The sequence below is a fragment of the Kogia breviceps genome, chromosome 5 (assembly GCF_026419965.1).
Source record: "Kogia breviceps isolate mKogBre1 chromosome 5, mKogBre1 haplotype 1, whole genome shotgun sequence".
Lineage (NCBI taxonomy): Eukaryota > Metazoa > Chordata > Mammalia > Artiodactyla > Physeteridae > Kogia > Kogia breviceps.
In genome coordinates, this window is record NC_081314.1 from 49,540,083 (window position 1) to 49,554,219 (window position 14,137).

The window sequence follows — 14,137 nt, forward strand, 5'->3', positions numbered from 1 at the left end:
ATTAAATGGTTCTCTTAAATATGGTCAGTGATTCCTCTTCTCAGTCTACATTCCCTTTGACCACAAGTAGCCATTGACACTACTGGTTATTTCCTTACCGTTAAGTTTAGGTCAGCAAAGAGTATTTGTCTACCAATTATGTCCCTGTAACTTATGTATCTATATGACCACAGATTGTTTTTTCCCCTTTACATACATCCTTAAGTTGCACTGGTGATTTAGGGTTTCAGGAATTGAGTATCAGATGAAACCTTAACTACCCATGTTTAATTTCTCAGACAGAACGCTTCATCTTGTGCCCTCACAGCTGATATGTATAAGAATATTCCCTATGATACTTTCATGGGAAGGAAATTCACTTCTTCTGGGGAACATCTCTAATTCACACATCAGCTTTTCAGTAAAGAGAGATTAAGGGAGGAAACTTTTTAAAAATTTGTGCTAGAATATTTATGAATTCCCTAGGATTATATAAAACATTTAATGCTGCTTTCAAATATACCTATTATATTTTTAAATTTGACTATTACCTCTAGCCAACCCTCAACTCTTTGTGAAGTTTTACTTTTTTCTAAAAATGCCTCAAAAAAAATCTTTAAGTCAATTTAATCACTTGCTCCTTGAAGAGGTAATACATTAAAAAATCTGTTTATCATGAAATTTACATAAAATCACCTAACAAGGTAAACTTAACAAGATTTCTAAAGGTTATTTACAGTAGTCTCCACATAGGTGGATCAGATGATGTTAGCACATATTATCTAAAAGTTTAATATTTAAAAAATCAGACCCCTTCTTCCTTTTATGGTACAGAGATCTATAAGATAACATCCCCAAGGGTAAAATTTTACAAGTACTATTTATTAGCTGTATAAGTTTAATGAGTTCTATAAGTACCTATGATAATTTTCAAGTCTCACGATTATGAATCACCAAGGGCATTTGCTATCAAGAGATTATTTGTGTAGAGTCTTTTCAGTACCTAGCTGCTTTCCCTTTGCAGATTTAAATAAATAGGCTATTCAGCCCTACAGCTCACCACAGTATTTATCTAAATTTGTGCTGACTATGCAGATGTCATTTGGAATTTTTAAAATAATCACATCAAAGCAAGAAACCTACATAATCAATTTGCAAATCACCCTTCATTATTCCAAGTTTAAATTAAGAAAATAATGCCTAAAGGAAATTCAGACTAAAAATCTGCTTCTTGGTCACACTGTTCCCACAGGGAACTTATGTTCTATCAATTACTTTATGGCATCACAGCCTTAATTTAAATTTGAAGAAATGAAGAATGAGTTCTTAAAATTACACTGTGTATTTGCAGAATTGGGCATGTATCATTTTTTCTTTATGGAATATGAATCAAACTTCCCCAACACTGATCTAATTATTATATTTTTTGTAATAGTCATTGCTTTTTTCTCAAACTTAAGAATGAGAAACCTAACCAAGCTAATAATAAATAATATTCGTTTGACCCAATTTAACATCATGTTTACCCATTTATGAGGCCTCTTCAATAAGTCTGTTATTAGACCTATGCTGTTTCTTGTGGCATGAGATGGCAAACCTCAATAAAACTGGGCAACTTAGAAGTCTTTGAGACCTTGAACTCCACATTTCCTATGGCTAGCATATGTTATTGGGAACCTGAGTCATCTTTTAGTCACTGAGAGTTAGACATAAAGTGATATCCAGAAAGAATAGAGCCAGATAATGGGTGGAAGTCCAGACGATATGCATAAGGAATGGTTAGAAAGACATGACAAAACACTGAAGAGAAAGACTAATGGAGTCCAGCAACAGGAAGTGTAGCAGGCAAGAAGCGATGCAGGAGAGATGTTGTGTCACGGGGTTGGAGCTCAGACACTTGGTTCTAAATACTGTAGACGCAAAGCAGACGTGAAGAGCAGAATATGAAAATGATGGCCCGAATTTGGGTAAATAAAGAATCATTCTACTAACTAAAGCTGCAATACAGGGCAGAGCATATATCTCAGAACAAGCAAAAGTTCAGTAATGGAACTGGGACATGAAGACAGAGAGAACAGCAAGTTTAACTTGATGAACAGTCATTGAATATTGAAATAAATTTTTTCTAAAGTATTATATCCAGAGATTTGACATGGATGAGCCACTAGTTAGTTATCAAATATATATTGATAATAAGAGGTTAGGCCTGTGGAACAGAGATCTGTATAAGCATTTTGTATAAGCATTTTAACATTTTGTGAAAATGTTAACATTTTAAATAATACAACTTAATATGAAATATTATCTATGATAAAAAATAAATTACTCGGGCTTCCCTGGTGGCGCAGTGGTTGAGAGTCCGCCCGCGGATGCAGGGCACACGGGATCGAGCCCCGGTCCAGGAAGATCCCACGTGCCGCGGAGCTGCTGGACCCATGAGCCATGGCCGCTGAGCCTGTGCGTCCGGAGCCTGTGCTCCGCAACGGGAGAGGCCACAGCAGTGAGAGGCCCGCGTACCACAATAAAAAAAAAAAAAAAAAAAAAAATTACTCTTGTTCTCTTTATAAAGGTAATTTTAACATTAAAAACGTACAGCTCTATAGGGATAAAATTGACAAATTGCACACGTTAAAGCATATATCAATTCATTTTAATAAATGTCTATGCCCATGAAAACACCAAAATGAAGATAATGTGTTTATCCATCATCCCCCCTCTAAGTTCTTAAGTCTCCTTTTTAATGTCTCCTTCCTGCCACTCCCTGCACCCTCATCTGGTCTACAGGCCAACAATGATTTGTTTTCTGTTACTATAGATTTGTTTTCATCTTCTAGAATTTTATATAAAGGAGTGTATACAATATGTATTAATTTTATCTGATGTTTTTGGACTCAGTATAATAATTATTTTAAAAACTTATCTTGAGATTTAAATCTCAAAAAGCTATTTTGAGATTCATCCACGTTTCGTTTTTTTATGGCATGTGGGTCTCTCACTGTTGCGGCCTTTTCCGTTGTGGAGCACAGGCTCCGGGGCCATGGCTCACGGGCACAGCTGCTCCGCGGCATGTGGGATCTTCCCAGACCGGGGCACGAACCCTAGTCCCCTGCATCGGCAGGCGGACTCACAACCACTGCACCACCAAGGATGCCTGAAACTCATTCGTGTTGTTGCTATGTCAGTAGTCTATTCCTTTCAACAGCTGAGTAGTTAGTTTCAAGAGCTTTTTCCCAGGAGATTTTCAGATTTTTTAATATACTGATTGTATCTTCTATGGACAAAGACAATTTCATTTTGTCCTTCACAATCTGTATACATTTATTTCCTTTTCTTGTCTTTTTGCCTTAGCTAGAACTTTCATTACAGTGTTGAAAAGGAGTTCTGAAAGGGGACATTCTTGCCTTATACCTGATGTTAGTGGAAAGCTCCAAGTTTTGCATCATTAATTATAATGTTAGCTGTAGGTTTTTCATGAATATTCTTTACGTACATGAGGAAGTTCCTCCTATTTCTAGCTTTCTGAGAGTTTTTATCATGAATGGGTGTTGGTCCAAAGCTTTTTCTGCATCTATGTAATTTTTCTTTTAACCTATTGATATGGTGGATTACATTAATTGATTTTTAAGTGTAGAACCAACCTGTATACCTGAGATAAATCCCATTTGGTCGTGGTGTATGATTCTCCTTGTGCATTTTTGGATTCAATTTTCTTATATTTTGTTGAGGGTTTTTGCATTTATTTTCATGAGAGATATTGATTTGTGTGTTTTTTTTTTCCTTGTAATATTTTTGTCTGGTTTGGTATTAGAGTGATGCTGACCTCATAGAATAAGTTGGGAAATATTCCTTCTGCCTCTAACTTCTGAAAGAGATTAGAGAAAACTGATATAATTTCTTCCTTAAATATGTAGCAACTTGTGTCCACTCTTTTTTTCTTAGTTATCCTGGCTAGAGGCTTATTAATTTTATTTATCTTCCCAATAAACCAGGTTTTTGTTTCATTGATTTTTCTCTATAGATTTTCTGTTTTCAATTTAATTGATTTCTTCTCTAATTCTTATTACACATAATCCAGTTAAGAAATGAAATGATTATTTCTACTGTTATGTTTTCAAGTTATCTCTTCTTTTCCTTTGAATTTTCTAAACTACTGTTAATCCTATACAGTTAATTTTTGAAAAATCTCAAACATAGTTTTACTCTCCAAAAGTTCCACTTGACTATTTTCTATTTCTCTCATGTCTCTACTTAAACACAGTAAATGCTTACTATGCCTTCTTGAAACATATGTATTATAATGATAATAACTTTTAATGTACTTGTACACTAAATCTATCATCTGTGTCATTATTTTATCTGCTTCTATTTTTTAACCACCCCTAATACTACCGACAGCCATCGACTGTAATAATATTTTACTCTTCTGGTTTTTCTCATTTATTTAATTTTTCTCTCCTGTTTTTTCTGACTCCACCTAGTCCTTAAATATGAGAATCCTGTACCTTTCTCTTTTTTAGGTCTATTTCCTTTTTCTCTTCATAGAACACCTAGGTAATATTATTTCTATTCTCTACTACAGAGGTTTCCACTATGTCATTTATCCTTTGCTCTAACATTTTTGTGTCTCTAAAAGATTTTTGTACTATATGTGTTCTCTCCTAGTATCCATTTTATCTATGCTCTTTCTCTGTGTTTCTCTGTCTGATCATTCATGACATGTATGTTTTCATGTACACAACAGAACCAATTTTTGTCCTTCCAAATCTGTTCTTCCTCCTACACTTATTCTTGGTCCTTCTAATAGATTAGAGCATATTCTTATTTTCAGCCTTGTTCAATTGGGAAAAAGTTGATTAACTTTTCTAATACTCAGTTACTTCATCAGTAAAATAAATATATCATTTTACTCATTGAAACTTAAATGAACCTATAATATTGGACCATGCTACGATTTTATCCTCAGGTCTCTTCTCTGCTGACACTCAATTCCTATGTAACCTTATCCAGGATAGTGAGTTTAAATTACCCCTGTACACTTGCAATACCCACATTAACTCTCCTCTGAATGTCCAACTCCTTTAACATCCCAAAGTCTGCAAATGAAGTTTTGACTTACTCTTATCGAATGTGCTCCTCCCACAGGCTTCCTCATCTAAATTAATGTCAACCTTCCAATTGCTCAGACCAAAAATTTGGGGGTCAATCTTTTCTTTCCTTTTCTGCCCCATTGCCAAGCCAACTCATTAACAAAAGGTATTGGTTCTACTTTCAAAATATATTCAGAAACTTTTGACTTCTGATAACCTTCATCTCTATACTCTGGCCTAAACCTTCTTGATCTCCCATTCAAATGATTGAAAGAGCCTTGTAACATGTCTCCATGGTTCCACACTCTTTCCTCTATAGTGCCCAGTTATCCTTTTAAAGCACTTACTTCAACTAAACACCTTTCTACCTCTCTGGCTTCATCATCTACTCTTTTTCCTCCTCATTCATTCTCATTCAGCCACTTGGGCTCTGCTCCTCATTTGCCTAAAATATTTTTAATTTAGGTATTGGCATGGATCAATCTTTTACTCTTTTCAGCTTTCTTCTCATGTATTACCTTACAACTGAAGGTTTCCTTGCCAACCATATATAACAATAAAACCCCTCCTCAATCCTGGCACCAGTTCCTCTCACACACTGAGCAGGAGATGAATTATTTTTTCAAGTATTCCCTCTTATGCCATGTAAGAGCATTACACATCCCTACCTTGTGATTTTAAATACCCCCCTATAGGAGGAATATGCTTGCCTGCTTCATTGAAATCACATTTCACTATATGACTTGTTGGTCAATGAAATGAGATCAGAAGTGGTAGTATTCTGGTTAGAGCAGAGTCTTTACAACTCACCTTATGGTTTTCCTTAGTCACTTGCACTTTGAGTCTGCCATTAGGATGCTTTGTCCTAGACTGGATTTGGTCCTTTAACCTAAATTCCAAAATGAATACAATACACAGAGCAAAGTCATAGCTAGAGTAGAACCACATCTGTCCCCAGTCAGTATGAAGCACATTAACTTCAGAATTTTCAATTATCAGAGCTTTAACTGCTTAATAGTTAAAGCAATCATCTGGATATATTGTATAATTTCTCTATTTTATATACAATATTTATTGGCTTCCTCACAAAAATGTTATTACCATAGGAATAACACCTTGATCTGTTTTATTTTCTCTTGTATCCCCAAAACCTAGAATAGTACCTGATACACGGTAATACTCAATAAATGTTAACATAATAAATAATTGAGTAAACAATTGGATATACTTGTCTGACAGACTAATACAGACAATTCTTATTAAATATTTGGCCGATACTAAATTTTCAAATACTAAATTAGTATTGTTAGCGGTACCATGGTTTTTAAATGTGATAGTTTCTGTAGTGTAGAAATAAGAGTTTTGCATATAGTATGTACTTAATATAAATATATGAATATAATTAAATTGATATTTACCATCAGTTTGTGTCAGAGGATACAGAATTCCAAATGTGTTTTTGATTTATTAATGACTTTCTAAAGTTGTGTGAATTTTAATCTCTTTGCAGATTATGAAAGATATTCTTTAATTGACTGCTGTTGCTACTGATGATCTGAATACTAATAAATCCCCTCTAGGCTCATATTAGAAAGTTCATGAATGCTCATTTTTAATAGACATTAACAATTAAGATCAGATTTGATGTACTATGTCCACAAAGATGTACTGAGTACTTATGTGCAGGCATCATTGAAAGAGCTGTGAAATAATTTAAAATATGATTATAGATGCATATATACTATCACTATATTAGGTTTGCTAGTTGAAAGGCCAGGGATAAAATTAAAATATCATTATATTTGAACTAGTGTTCAAATGTGGTAAGATTGACACAGATGTGGTAAGAAATTATTTAAGGACTTTTGTTTTGGTTTTTTTTTGCATGATATTTTTATTTACAGGATTCCAACAGAGAGTTGATCATTAATTCATTCAACAATACACTCATTGAAGGAATATTAGGTGCAAGGCAACCTGCTAGGATCTATGAATTAAGATGATCCAAAGAGGGTTTCTTGCCTCAAGAAATGTTCAGTTATTTCCTATAAAGATATTGTTAGTAGATAATGAAAAATTATATTTAAAAAATAACCATGAAACTGTAAATTACTTAAGTCTGAGCTTATAAAAGTGGATTTATTTTTTTTCCTAAAGAAAGAGCAATTTGTAAACCAGTGTACCTGGGAAACTGATTTCCCCAGGGAAGCCAAGAGGTCCTGAGATGGTCAAATCCCCCGATAGGGTAATCTCATCTTCTTGCCACAGTGTGACATAAAAATATGATCATTTTGCATATGCATGATAAAAGAAGTTTGAAAGTGAAAAAGTTTGGAAAATACTGCTTTAGGAATCAGCAAAACCACTAAATGTTTGGCTAGAAAATTATATCACATAGTTTAGCTGTCTCAAAAATGTTATATTTATTGAAAAACAATATGATAGGCAGCAGAAGACAACACTGAAATAGGCAAAAGGTTGCCCTGGGTCTCCCCTTGTCTTTGTAGATTTAAGCCTATGAATTAATGGTACTTGCTTTCTATCTCCCTTCTATTATTCTCTATTATTATTCAAAAAATTCTGAATTTTTTAGGTTAGTAATAGCAAATGTTTTGCTCCATTTCTATGTGTGCAAGCTCCTTGTGCCTCTCTTCTTAAGGACAGTAGTCCTATTGGATTAAGACCCCACTCTTAAGACCTCATTTAACCTTAATTGCCTCTTTAAAGGTTCTCTCTTGAAATACAGTCACATTAGGGGCTAGAGCTTCAACATATAAATTTGGGGGAAATATAATTCAGTACATAAAAGGTAGATAGATAGATAGATAGGTAGATAGATGCTTAGAGAGAGTAGTTTACAACCATCAGGTAAACTTGGGAAAAAAATAATCAGTGGGTTCTAAATCTCAGAGGGTTGAGAGTTTCATGGAAAGCAGGTGACTGTATGGTTTCATAGTACGTCCCTACAGATTACCTATCAGTTGCAAGAAGGAAAGTAGTAACTAAGCAATGGAGAAAACAAACAAACACTTGACTAGGTGATCAGAATTAACATCAGCAATCCAGAGCAGAGGGGCATCACGTGCTTTCAGATGTGATACCCTGAGAAAGACACAACATTACTTTTATAATATTCTGACTGAGGCTATACAAACTGAAACTAACCTCGAGGAAGAGTCAGACAATCCCAACTTGAAGGACATTCTGTAACACAACTGGTCTGCATTCTTTAAACTCTCAATATCATGAAAGACAAAAAAAGACTGAGTTATTGTTCCAAGAAAAATAAATAAAGATGACAATCAAATGCAACACATGATTCTGAACTGGATCTTGTACTAAAGTGGAAACAATTATTTAAAAAGACATTTATTGCGCCAATAGAAAACATTGGGATATAGACTATAAATTTGAAAAACCATTGTACTAATTTTAAATTTCCTGAACTTGCAAAGTGTACTGTGGTTATATAAGAGAATATTCTTGTTTTCAGGAAATACACACTGAAAAATTTAAGGATCCAGGGGCATCATATGTGGAGGCTGAGGCTCTCAAACTCAGCTAGACATTCAGACTCATAAGAACCTTAAAGGCCACACTTGGCACCACTCTCATCAGAAGGAACAGGGTAGGAATCACAGCTTGCAGAAGGGGAGTGTCAGGCATCGTTTTTCTCCAGGAGTCCTTGCTGCAGCCCAGCATCTCAAAGGCTGAGAGACATGATCCAAATTAGACGGTTGCAGGAACTGATGTAGCTAAAATGTTTCAAACTCCACAGGGCCAATATCTGCAATAAGAACTCCATAAGCAGTGCTTCCAGGGCCAAAGGATATGCCAGTTATGAGTCAACACATCCTGGGAAGCCCAAAATTTGCTTTACTATTGAGTATTCATGCAGTTTACCAATTTGAAGTCATTTTTTTCTGTAAGTATCTAGCAACCCAGTTGACATTTCAACGTTTATCAGGTAAACCAGAGGAACAGAACTAGAGTTCATCAAATACTAAATTTTCATTCAAATAGGAAACATTTTTGTTCAACTTTTTTCATGGCAACAATTCTAAGATGGTTCATAAGAAATAATAATAGTAATATGTGCATATATGTGTGTGCATTTGTGTGTACAGAATAGACAATGACAAAACAAATGTAGTAAAGTAATAACTTCATATTTTCTTCGTTCTTCATAGTGTTTAAAATTTTCATTGGAAATTCCTTCAATAAACACTTCTTTTTTTTTTTTTTTTTTTCTTTTGTCCATGCCTCTTGGCTCATGGGATCTTAGTTCCTTGACCAGGGGTTGAACTCATGCCCTCGGCAGTGAAAGCGCAGAGTTGTAACCACTGGACCACCAGGGAATTCCCAGTAAATACTTCTTAATTGATGAATATGGATGTAGAGTCTTATAAATGAAAAATAAATAAATGGGAGTTATCTGTACTAATCTTGAATCTTTTCTGTAAGTTTGATAAATTTTCAAAGTAAAATGTTTTTTGCAAAGTGGAATGAAATATCAGAAAAATAAGTTTTAATTAATGTTTCAAACACTGCAACTTTCTTTTTTAAAATGAGTTTTGATGATTTGCTTCTAAGCAACCCAGGTACTATATGTAAATTTTCAGCAAAAAATAATCTCTCTTTACTTCCATGGTACCCATGCAATGTGCATTTTTTCTGGGCTTATAGAAAGAGTTGACATTTTAAAAATCACTGATAAAAGAGAAAATATGATCTGCTTAGATTATGTAGACTGATGGCATTCAAAGAATGCTCACATGTTATTTTTTAAAGATCTATTATATTTCTCTATGGTGGTTTGAACATTGTAAATAAAAGTCAAAATTAATTATGCAGATGATAAAAAATAAGGCATATTCTGTCTTTCCCAATTGGACCTAAAAGTTGCCTTTCGAGCTTTGCAGCCTGCAATCTACAGCTCATATGGAATTCTAGACACTTTCATAAAGTTCAAAAGTGCAGTCAACTTCATTTCCCATCCATGAACATTTGGATTGACCTTAAAGCTCTTAAAAGAAATGAGAATGAAAGCCTACATTCAAGTAGTGAGGCCAGTCAGCAGTGGGTAGTCATGAAATGAGATGAATCTCTTTTACTGATGTCATTCCTGTCATACTCTTTACTAATCAAATGTAAGGAAAATGTGGTGTATAAAAGAAATAAATGTGGAAGTAAAAAATTGTGATGCTTTAGTTCATTTTATATGGTTTAATTATTCAATGATGCCACTTAAACATTTTTTATCATGGACAACACACTAAAGATATATTTTGAAAGAATATTGTATTTTATATTTTCTTAGTACATTATAGTCTTTAAAAATTTCATTGGAAATCTCTTTAGTAAACATTCCTTAAATATTTAGTCCATGTCAAAGTGTGAGAGATTATTTAGAAGAAATCAATCCTTCTGAAGTAGGTGTTCTCATTGCCATTTTACATATAAGTGAAACTAAGGGTAAATATTAAAGTCTAACCAGATAGGAAAAGAATGATTTTTAATATATAGAAACAATACTTCTATTTTTCACCTTAATGCACGTTTTTCTTTATTTTTGCATTATAAGGGAGTTCTCTTGGTGGTCCAGTGAGTAAGACTCTGTGCTCCCCGAAGCAGGGGACTTGGGTTTGATCCCTGGTTGGGGAACTAGATCCTGCATGCATGCCTCAGCCAAGAGTCCACTTGCCACAACTAAGAAGCTTGCATACCACAACTAAAGATCCCTCATGTTGCAACAAAGACTGGGTGCAGCCTAAATAAATAAATAAATGAATTTATTTATTTATTAAATATTTTTAAAAACTGGCATTATAGGACTACATATTAATGCATGTTAACACACAGATGATCTTCACAAGGCATAGAAAAATCACCTCTATCTCTTGCAGCAGCACCTCCTTCTTCTGATCCTTGTTCAGAGATGTAGATGCACATTTTTATTCATTTTAAGTGAGTCAGAGATAGGCTATGGGATCATGTTACATTAAAAAGCATTTTTATTTAGTATATAGCATTCCTTTTTTGAACAAAAAAAAATTTGGATATAGCCAATACTATGTCAACATGAATATTACATATCCATAATAATGGAAAATTCCTACAGTTTCTATAAATTGTCAACAAATTATCACAAGTATTATTGCTTGTTATCCCCATAGCAATCCTGTATTATAGATATTATCATTTCCAAGTTAAAGGTAAGAAAACTGAGGCTCAGAAATATGCAGACATATACTCAGTAAGAAATAGAGAGAAAAATCAATATCATATTTAAGTTCCAAGTCCAATATTCTTCTCTCCACACCAAAAATAAATTTTGTTTCCCCCCCAAAATTTTTTGAAGTAAGAAAGATGAGAAATTAGCTGTTTTATTTTCTAAGGTTAAGTTCTTTAGGAAAAAATAAAAGCACACAAGTCTCTAAGTCTGCAAAAATTTGTCTTTTGTTATCCCAAGGGTGATTGAAGAGTTCTCACATTTTTAAAGGCTATGCTCATGGCAATTGTGCTACGATATCTTTGAGTGCTGCCAAGAATTGAAGAAGAGCAAGTGGCCAGATCTCAGAGAAAGCTGAATTCTCCTAGTCAAGCGTACAAAGGCAATGGGTGGCTGGAAACATATCCAATCACCACACAGGACACTGGCCTGAAAGTTGAGGTGGAGGCTGTGATTGTCAGAGATTAGTCAAAAAGCACCCTTAAAATTGTAATGGAAATGCTGGTTCTAAGCTTGGCAAGTGAAGGAAGAGGATTCATTGACCTATAGAACCACCTAAACCCTTATACACCACATAGACCTAAGCAATGAGTAGCTTAGCACTGCCTTCATGGACAAAGGAAGAGCACAACCTCAACAAATACTCACATTGAATGTGCCAGGGGGGTCTGAGTTCCACAGAAGGCAGGGTCTGAAAGGACTTTGTTGTTAATGTGAGTGGGGGAGCAAGAGTGAGGAAGACATGTGATGCAAGAAAGGAGGAAGAACCAATATAAAGATGCATGATGCAGTTGGCCAATAACTGCTTGCTCATTCTAACAGGACCTCCTGAAGAGTCAATAAAATGCATCTCAGGACTGACCCTCAGGGAAATGAAGGGGAAAATTTTTATACACCGTTGGTCAAATGTTGTCCTCATGGGGCATAACATCACAACTAGGAAATGCATGAGCTGTTTTCAGTGCCTCCACTTTAACATTGACAGCAAAGCCCCAGGCTAGAAGAAAGAGGAGCTTGTAACATGGGCCATGGAACTGGTTACAGCAGCAGCAGCAGCTCAGATAAGAAGCTATGAGGGTGAGACCCTCTTAAATAATGCATAAGAGAAGTTTCATATTAACTACTCTCATACAACTCAGATATACCACACCCTCTACTAAATCTAATCCATCAAAGAATTGCCACAAAAGGGAAGGTCCATGTCAGTCTCTGAAAAGATTTAAGGTAAGAAGATTATGAGAACAAATCTCCATTGCTATATTTCTTTGTGGGAATACTCGTCTCTCTTCTCCATCTCCCAATGTCGTTTGCTTACACCTTCAGTCAATACACCTTCTGTATTGCTCACCTTTGTCACCAAGGGACCTGAGTCCCTACTTGCTTTACCTTTGTCAAACTGTGATGGCTTTCATTGTGCATTTGCCACTTAGTTCCCTGTATTGGGATGTAATTTTCCATGCTCCAGATGTTTATCAGATATCTTGGCTCCTGATAGAAATTGGTATTCAATTATTCTTACCAAAATAGTAACACTTTTCTGTGCCTGTTAGATTATTGACATTAAAACCCTCAACATTACCAGGTGTTAGTTGTGGCTTCAAGTTCAGTGAAAACGTTGCTGCATTTCCTTGAAGAGGAAGCTCTGACATGAACCTCATGTTTTATTAGATTGGCTGCATCTGGATGTTAGAATATATGAAAAAGCCAGTGAAGTCTATGGCCATGCATTCATTGTATCCTCCTTTGCCATAAAAACTCTCTCTCCTGGTGTGATACAGTGTTGTGTGTGATACTATGTCAACAGATTTGACTCTTGTAAGACTTAGGAGAGCAGGACAGTGCTGATGGCAGAAATAGTGCATTCAAAGAAGGCAAATCCATATCCAGAGTAGATGTTAACTGAGAAGTCCAGGGGAGAGAGGGACAGGAACAAGGCCTGGGCCCGAGATGAAGTATCCTCAGGCTGGACCTGCATGAGACTAGGCAAAGCCCACATATTACATGTTTAACGCAGAGGTCTAGGTACCAAGGGAGAAGGAGATTCTTAAAATTACTGATATTTAATTTCCAACCCACCTAAAAGGCACTCACATCACTTAACTTTAGGAATGTGACCTCCCTTGTAAAATATCTTGTAAAAAGATCACACACTTTACATTAAGTAATGAAATGGATCAACAAATCTTTTATTTCAAGGGACATTGCTTGAACTTTGCTAGAATTCATATCTTAATCCCAAAAGCAGCCACAAAGAGTTGATGGAGTTATGGCATGGCCGCTTGGGTATCTGATCTCTGACCCATTTGGATATAGCTGGACAAATATTCCAGGTGCTCATTCTAGAGTGATGTTATAAAAATTCCCAACTCAAAAAGATGCTCTGAAATGCATTAGTCACTGATTTTAGTCTCTAGGAAGCAACCTTCCCTATCAGCAGACAACTCCTAATAGTTTAAAAAAAAAGGGAGTAGCATTAACCCTGAGGTTGTGTTAAACTCTTGGTCACTGACTGCTATAATCATGGTTCTCTCTTCTTGTTTATCATAAAATCAAAACAACCTGACATTTCAGCAGCTGACATTTGTTTTTCTTTAGGGAGAATTCAGCTCACAGTAAAAATTAGACACCAAATGCTTCCCTCGGATTGCTCAAATTCCTTTTTTTGGCTTACTCACTGGTAGGAATATTGTGGAGCACATGTTTATTTATGGTTGATTACTGCTAAGATGCTTATAGTGGTGAATTCTCAATGGAAATGATTCAGTCAAAAGAAGTACATGTGCACCTTCAAACCCTTAGAATTTAATTCTGTAATCATAAGAACCGTGCATAGACTGAA